The 6516-nt window shown below is 37.2% G+C and overlaps 1 pseudogene; it reads left to right on the top strand.

Moving 5' to 3' along the window:
* Nucleotides 1–4824: 4824 nt before the first annotated feature.
* Nucleotides 4825–6004, top strand: LOC120222005 (annotated as a pseudogene).
* The last annotated feature ends 512 nt before the right edge of the window (nucleotides 6005–6516 follow it).

Genomic DNA, 6516 nt, shown 5'->3' with positions numbered 1-6516 from the left:
CCATTTACAGTTTACTGCAGTAGATGTGGAGTGGCAATCATTCTTCTCATTGTCAGTCTTTGAGTAGACAAGCCTTATATAGAATTTTAAAAGAAAACATGAAATATCCTCAATATTTCATAGTCATGTCAATATAAAATATTTTAAACTATTTAAAGGAGTTGCAGATGTAAAAATTTCTGTCACTGTACAACTGCAGGACAGAAATATTTGACTCTTTGGAATATCAGTCTAGGTTTTCTGAATTCATTATAAACAAACTAAATTCTTTGTTTTTATGAAAAGTGTCCACAGAAATCCCAGAAATGGTTGTGTTACCAAAGAGTGTGGAGCAGATGATATATCAATGTTTCATATCCTACTGCATTAGATCTCTGCCTCTGAAGAAGATTATAAATTATTATAGATGTTTTCTCAATATGTAAGGTCCATTCTTTATTGAACAAACTAAGTTGAAGAATGTGGATTGAACTGTATTGAAAAATTAAGAAAAATTTATTAGGGGAAGAAGAGAATATTTTTTCTACTCTAAAAGTTGATTTAGAGAACATGAATCAATTTCATTTTTAAACCAAATTTATTACAGAATGCACTAAAGCAATGAACATGTTTTAAATGGTGTTCATCTTTTATGGGCAGAAAATAAGTTGCATTTACCATTTAATTCTAATCTATTTGATTAGGCAAGTTAAATGTGAGAGTGTAAATAGAGAACCTGCAGAGATGAGGAAGAAATCTCTTTGGAAATAGGCTGTTTTTTTGTGCCACTCTGTTAATATGTCAAGAGAAGGGTCTGAGCAAATTCAGGGTTAGAATGATTAATAGCGATTCATTCATTTTAATTATCTTTCTAAAGTTTTCAGTAAACACTACTCAAACTCCTTTGGTCTTTCTTTTTGGTTAATGGGCCTTTTATAAGAACATTGCATTGTAATTAAGTGATCAAATTCAGACTGCTACAATAGAAAAAGCTATAAACTGCTTTTAGATTTCAGGAAAGTGCAAAATCATCTCATTTCCTCTGACACCATAACTTTTGTTTGATTCATGCTTCTTCAAATTTTCTACCTCGTTTCTAAAACAGACCTTAATTAATATTGAAAAAATATATATATATATAAAACTGAAGATGCTAGAAACAAAGAAAAGATTGTTTCTGGGAGGATAATGAGACTCAACTGAGATTCTGGAAGAAAGACTCTTGGTCATGGAGAAGAGGACAATAAAGAAAAGCTCAAAAATATTGCTTATTTATTTCAATACTATAGAAGTTTTCAAATCCAGTTTTATTGCATTTATCAAATGCTCTTAGGAATGAGCATTTGAACCATAAATAATGGTCCTTTATTTTTAGAAGTTATCCAGGATTAGATATAATGATGTCTTCATGTGCTTCAAAGAAACTTATTCCCCTAAGCAATCATGATAAATAGAAAGCCCACTGTCATCTGAAACATTTAACTCTTCTATTGAGTTTCCCAAGTGTGTACTCATTTTCCCCAAAGTAAGATTAAAAACAATTGTATGAAAACATTTCTGTGTCTTACACTATTCTCGTTTCTCTGAGGTATAAATAATAAATTTCCCCAGTGCCTCACACATTTCCAGATCTTATTCTAAAAGAGTGCAAAAACTAATTAAGAAAAATGCATTTATTAAAAAAAAAAACAGGCATTTTTTGTTATCTCAGATGAGCACAGTACTTGGCAAAAATTAAAGGCCTGCTTAGACCTGCATTAAAAGCTTTGCCAAGGGGCGCCTGGATGGCTCAGTCAGTTAAGCATACAACTTTGGCTCAGGTCATGATATTCACAGTTCATGAGTTTGAGCCCTGCATCAGGCTCTGTGCTGACAGCTCAGAGCCTGGAGCCTCTTTTGGATTCTGTGTCTCCTTGTCTCTCTTCCCCTTCCCTGTGTATGCTTGCTCTCTCTCTCTCTCCATCTCTCTCTCTCAAAAATAAACATTTTAAAAATTAAAAAAAAAGAAAGCTTTGGCAATAGTAGCATCATATACTTCGTTACTTCCGATTGCTTTGATTTGCACATATATATTTTAAAAAACAATTCTGCAAAGTTTGCAAGTCCAGAAGAGGGAAGAAACCCTTTAAAAGACTTAGAAAGGGGCATCTGGGTGGCTCAGTCGGTTAGGCTTCCAACTTCAGCTCAGGTCATGATCTCACTCATAGGTTCGAGCCCCACATTGGGCTCTGTGCTGACAGCTAGCTCTGACCCTGGAGCCTGCTTCAGATTCTGTGTCTCCCTCTCTGACTCCCCCTTGCTCATGCTCTGTCTCTCTCAGAAATAAATAAAAAACATTTTAAAAAGCCTTAGAAATTCTATTTCTATAACTTTAAGGGTTAAAAGTAAGAAACTTTACAAAGATAGACTCAAAGTCTAAGAAGTTAACACTGATTCAACTACTACTAATCCAAAGTGGGGAAGAGCAGAGAAACGTTTTCAAAGACAGACTAAAATCCCTTAAGGAAAAATAAACCATTGAGATTTAGCAGCTTAGAAGAACTGCATACCATGAAAACTGAAGATAGTTGTGGCACTTCAAAATGGAAAACATTTCTTAGTTTTCTTACTAGACCAATAATCAGTAGTCTAACAGAAGTAGCTGAAGCTGACTCATTTGCATTTCATTACTGACACATGTATGTAAGTCTGTTCTTAAGAAAAAATCAGAAGATGAAAAATTAAAATCTCACCTTAACCATGTATCTTCAGATATTGTGCACTGAAAGGTCCAAACCTTAAGAAATGTTTCTGCAGGATATGTTATGACAAAGAGGTTTTAAACTTCTCAATGTAACTGACAACAAGGCAGGTGATTAAAAAGGAAGAAAAGACTATAAAAAATATAAGTTACAAGCATGATGAGGGAGATACTCAGACTGCATTAATTTACACATCTATCTTTCCATGTTTCTCCTTGCCCATGCTGGCTCTAACATGCTGTGCCCAGACAAGGACTAATTTTCTCACCCCTCCTTACATATAGGTGAGACTATCTGAATATTTCCCTCTTAATGACATTTGAGACATTTGAACTGAAGGAATATATGACACTTTGGAGCCAATGATTTTAATTATTTTCAAGCCTCTCCTTTTCAGTTTAAACTCACCTATGTTGGTGTTGGGAATCCCAGGTGGGTATCCTACAGTAAAATTTAAGAAGAGTTGCTTATATTTTACATGAGCATTCTGCCACTGGGAAAATTATTTTTTGAATCACTGCAATAAACTGGCTACTCATAATGACTTCCATGTAGCAGAGCTACAGTCTGAAGATCTGCTTGATCTGACATAAGTTCTGAATTTGGGGGCTTGTGACAACTTTATTTCTCACTTTAATTAATAAAATTGCAATCTGTTTTTTTCCTTCAGTCTCCACTCTTTAGTTAGCATAAGACAGTCCCTGAGGGACTGATTATCCCTGAAAATGGAAAAATGGGCATCCCTGAGCTTCTTAGGCAGAGAGCCAGATGCAGCCAGCCTTCCCTTTGATCATTTTATTATAATTTATATCTTCATTCAATCTAATGATTTCTAAGATGGAGATATAAATGTGTTTGTTTCCAAATAATTCATTTTTAGAACACTAGTTGAACAACCTTTGCCTTTCTTATAAAATATTGATGTTTTATTTTAAATCAAATATTAAGTTATATTGAGTGCATTTGATCAAAAGGAAATTTGTCATACTGGTACATAGAAATTTGTGAGGTTATTAATAAATATATAAGTTGAATGTGATTCACTTTTTTTGGATGTATGTGTTGAATGCTGCATCTGCTTTTATATTACTTGAAATCTTATGCAGTACATCCCCATAATTGGAAGATGTCATGATGAATGTGGTAGGTAGAATAATAAACCCTTAAAAATGTCCTAAACACAATCCCTGGGATGTATACTTTACATGGCAAAGAGTCAAAGGGACTTTTCAGATGTGAGTAGGGATATGTATATTGAGATGAGGAATTATTCTGGTTTATCCAGTTGACTGAATCTAATCTAATTTTAAGGACTGAGTCCTTAAAAGCAGGAACCTTTCTTGGCAGAACTTAGAGACAGATATGACAATAAAGAAAGGTCCAAGAATTGAAACGGTGCTGGCTTTGCAGACGATGGAAGGAGAGCTCAAGATGAGGGATGTGTAGACCTCTAGAAGGTAGAAAAGGCATGGAAACAGGTTTCCCTAGAGCAATGTGGGGGTGGGGTGGTGGAGAGCAGCCCTTTTGACATCCTGAAATCTGTGTGGGACTTTTGACCAAAAGAAATGTAAAATAACAAATTTGTGTTGTGTTAGCTGCTAAATTTGTAGTAATGTGTTTGGATGGCAGTAGAAAAGCAACATAGTAAATACTTTACACAAATTATAAGGAGATACTTGTGAAGACATCTTGTCATCTCGAATATGAAGGAAAAGAATGAAATAGAATAACTCTCAGAACCAACTGCACAAAATAGCATATCATCGAGTCTCTTAATGGGAATCTACAATTCACTAGCGACCTTTAAAGGAACAGTATCATTTGTACACAAATGTACAATACACTCTTGATAGGACAAAGATCGTATAATCTCAACTTTGGGAGAAGCATGAAGGCAAAGGATTTTGTGTGTTAAAAGATGATCCACCAAGTATAAAAATATTTAAAGTAGGATGCCAGCCTGTTTTTTCTCTCATCAATATTCTTACCAACAGGATGGTAGAGTAAGTATCCATGATTCCAATTGAAAGAAACCTGGAAGTCTTAACTCACTGTAGCCAGCCTGGACTCCACTCTCTCTCACTCCTGTTCTCCACATCCACTGATGCCACCTCCACGAACCACAATCATAGAGGAGATTGCTGGGCTCATCATAGACAATGGCTCTGACATTTGCAAGGCAGGCTTTGTTGGGGATGATACACCCAGCTATGTTCCCGTCCATGGTTGAGTGCCCCTGACACCAGGGCGTTATCGTGGTCAGGGGCCAGAAGGACTCCTGTGTAGGTGATGAGGCCCAAATTAAGCAGGGCATCTTGACCCTCAAGTGCTCCATTGAATATGGCACTGTTACCAACTGGGACGACTTGGAGAAGATCTGGTACCACACCTTGTACAACGAACTATGTGTGGCTCCTGAGGAGTGCTTCATGCTGCTGACTGAGGCCCCCATGAACCCAAAGCCTAACCATGAAAAGATGATTCAGATCATGTTCCAGACCTTCAACACCCCAGCTGTGTACATGGCCATCGAGGCTGTTCCAACTCTATATGCTTCTGTCCACACCACTGGTATTGTCATGGGCTCTGGGAATGGGGTCACCCACACTATGCCCATCTATGAAGGGTATGCCCTGCCCCATGCCATCCTGCATCGGACCTAGCTGGCTGGTTCCTGATGGACTACTTCATGGAGATTCTCAGGAGCTTGACTACATCTTCATCATCACTGCAGAATGGGAAATTGTGAGTGACATCAAGGAGAAGTTCTGTTATATCACCCTGGATTTCAAGCAGAAGATGGTCACTGCCACTCCTTCATTCTTCCTGGAGAAAAGCTATGATCTGCCTGATGGGCAGGTGATTACCATTAGCAATGAGTAGTTCCTCTATCCTTAGTGCCCCTCCAGCATTCTTCTCTGGGTATGGAGTCCTGTGGTATCCAAGAGACCATCTTCCACTCCATCATGAAGTGTGATGTTGATATTGGAAAGGACTACTATGCTAGGATGGTGCTGTCTGGTGGGACCGTTATATACCTGGGCATCGCCAACTGGATGCAGGAGATCACAGCCCAGCCTGATGAAGGTCAAGATCATTACTACTCCTGAACTTAAGTACTCTGTGTGGACCAGGGGCTCCATCCAGCTGTCTACCTGCCAGCAGATGAGGATCAGCAAGTAGGAGTATGATGGGTCTGGTCCCTCCATCATCCATCACGAATGCTTCTAAATGGAGGAGATGTGTAGCATTTGCTACATGAATGAATTCTGAAGTATACATTTGCCCAAATGTATACACCTCATGCTAGCCCCATGAAACTGGAACAAACCTTTGAAAATAAATTTGTCTTTGAATCCTATATCTGATATCAGCATTGGATTGTAGAACTTGTTTTTTTTTTTTCGTGGTTTTTTTGTTTGTTTGTTTTTGCATGTGAAATTCCAGTTTTCCTAATACCATTTAATGAGGATACTATCCTTTCCTCACCGAGTATCCTTGGCTCACCTGTCCACTATTAATCGACCATATATTTACTGCTGGACTTTTTATTCTGTTCCATAGGTCTCTGTGTCTGCTTTTATTCCTATACCACACTGTGTTGATTACTATAGTAAATAATTATTGTAGAATAATTTGAAACCAAGAGGTATGATGTCTACAACTTTGTTCTTAATATTGCTTTACATATCAGGGTCTTTGGCGGTTCCATTTGAATTTCTGTGATAAATGCCGTTGGGATTTTGATAGAGATCTCATTAAATCTATAGACTTGGGTAGTATATGTTTTTATTTT

Source organism: Hyaena hyaena, unplaced genomic scaffold (assembly GCF_003009895.1).
Source record: "Hyaena hyaena isolate Hyena2069 unplaced genomic scaffold, ASM300989v1 scaffold_825, whole genome shotgun sequence".
Taxonomy (NCBI): domain Eukaryota; kingdom Metazoa; phylum Chordata; class Mammalia; order Carnivora; family Hyaenidae; genus Hyaena; species Hyaena hyaena.
Note: the sequence above shows the minus strand (reverse complement) of the source record. Positions and strands in the feature narration are given on the sequence as shown.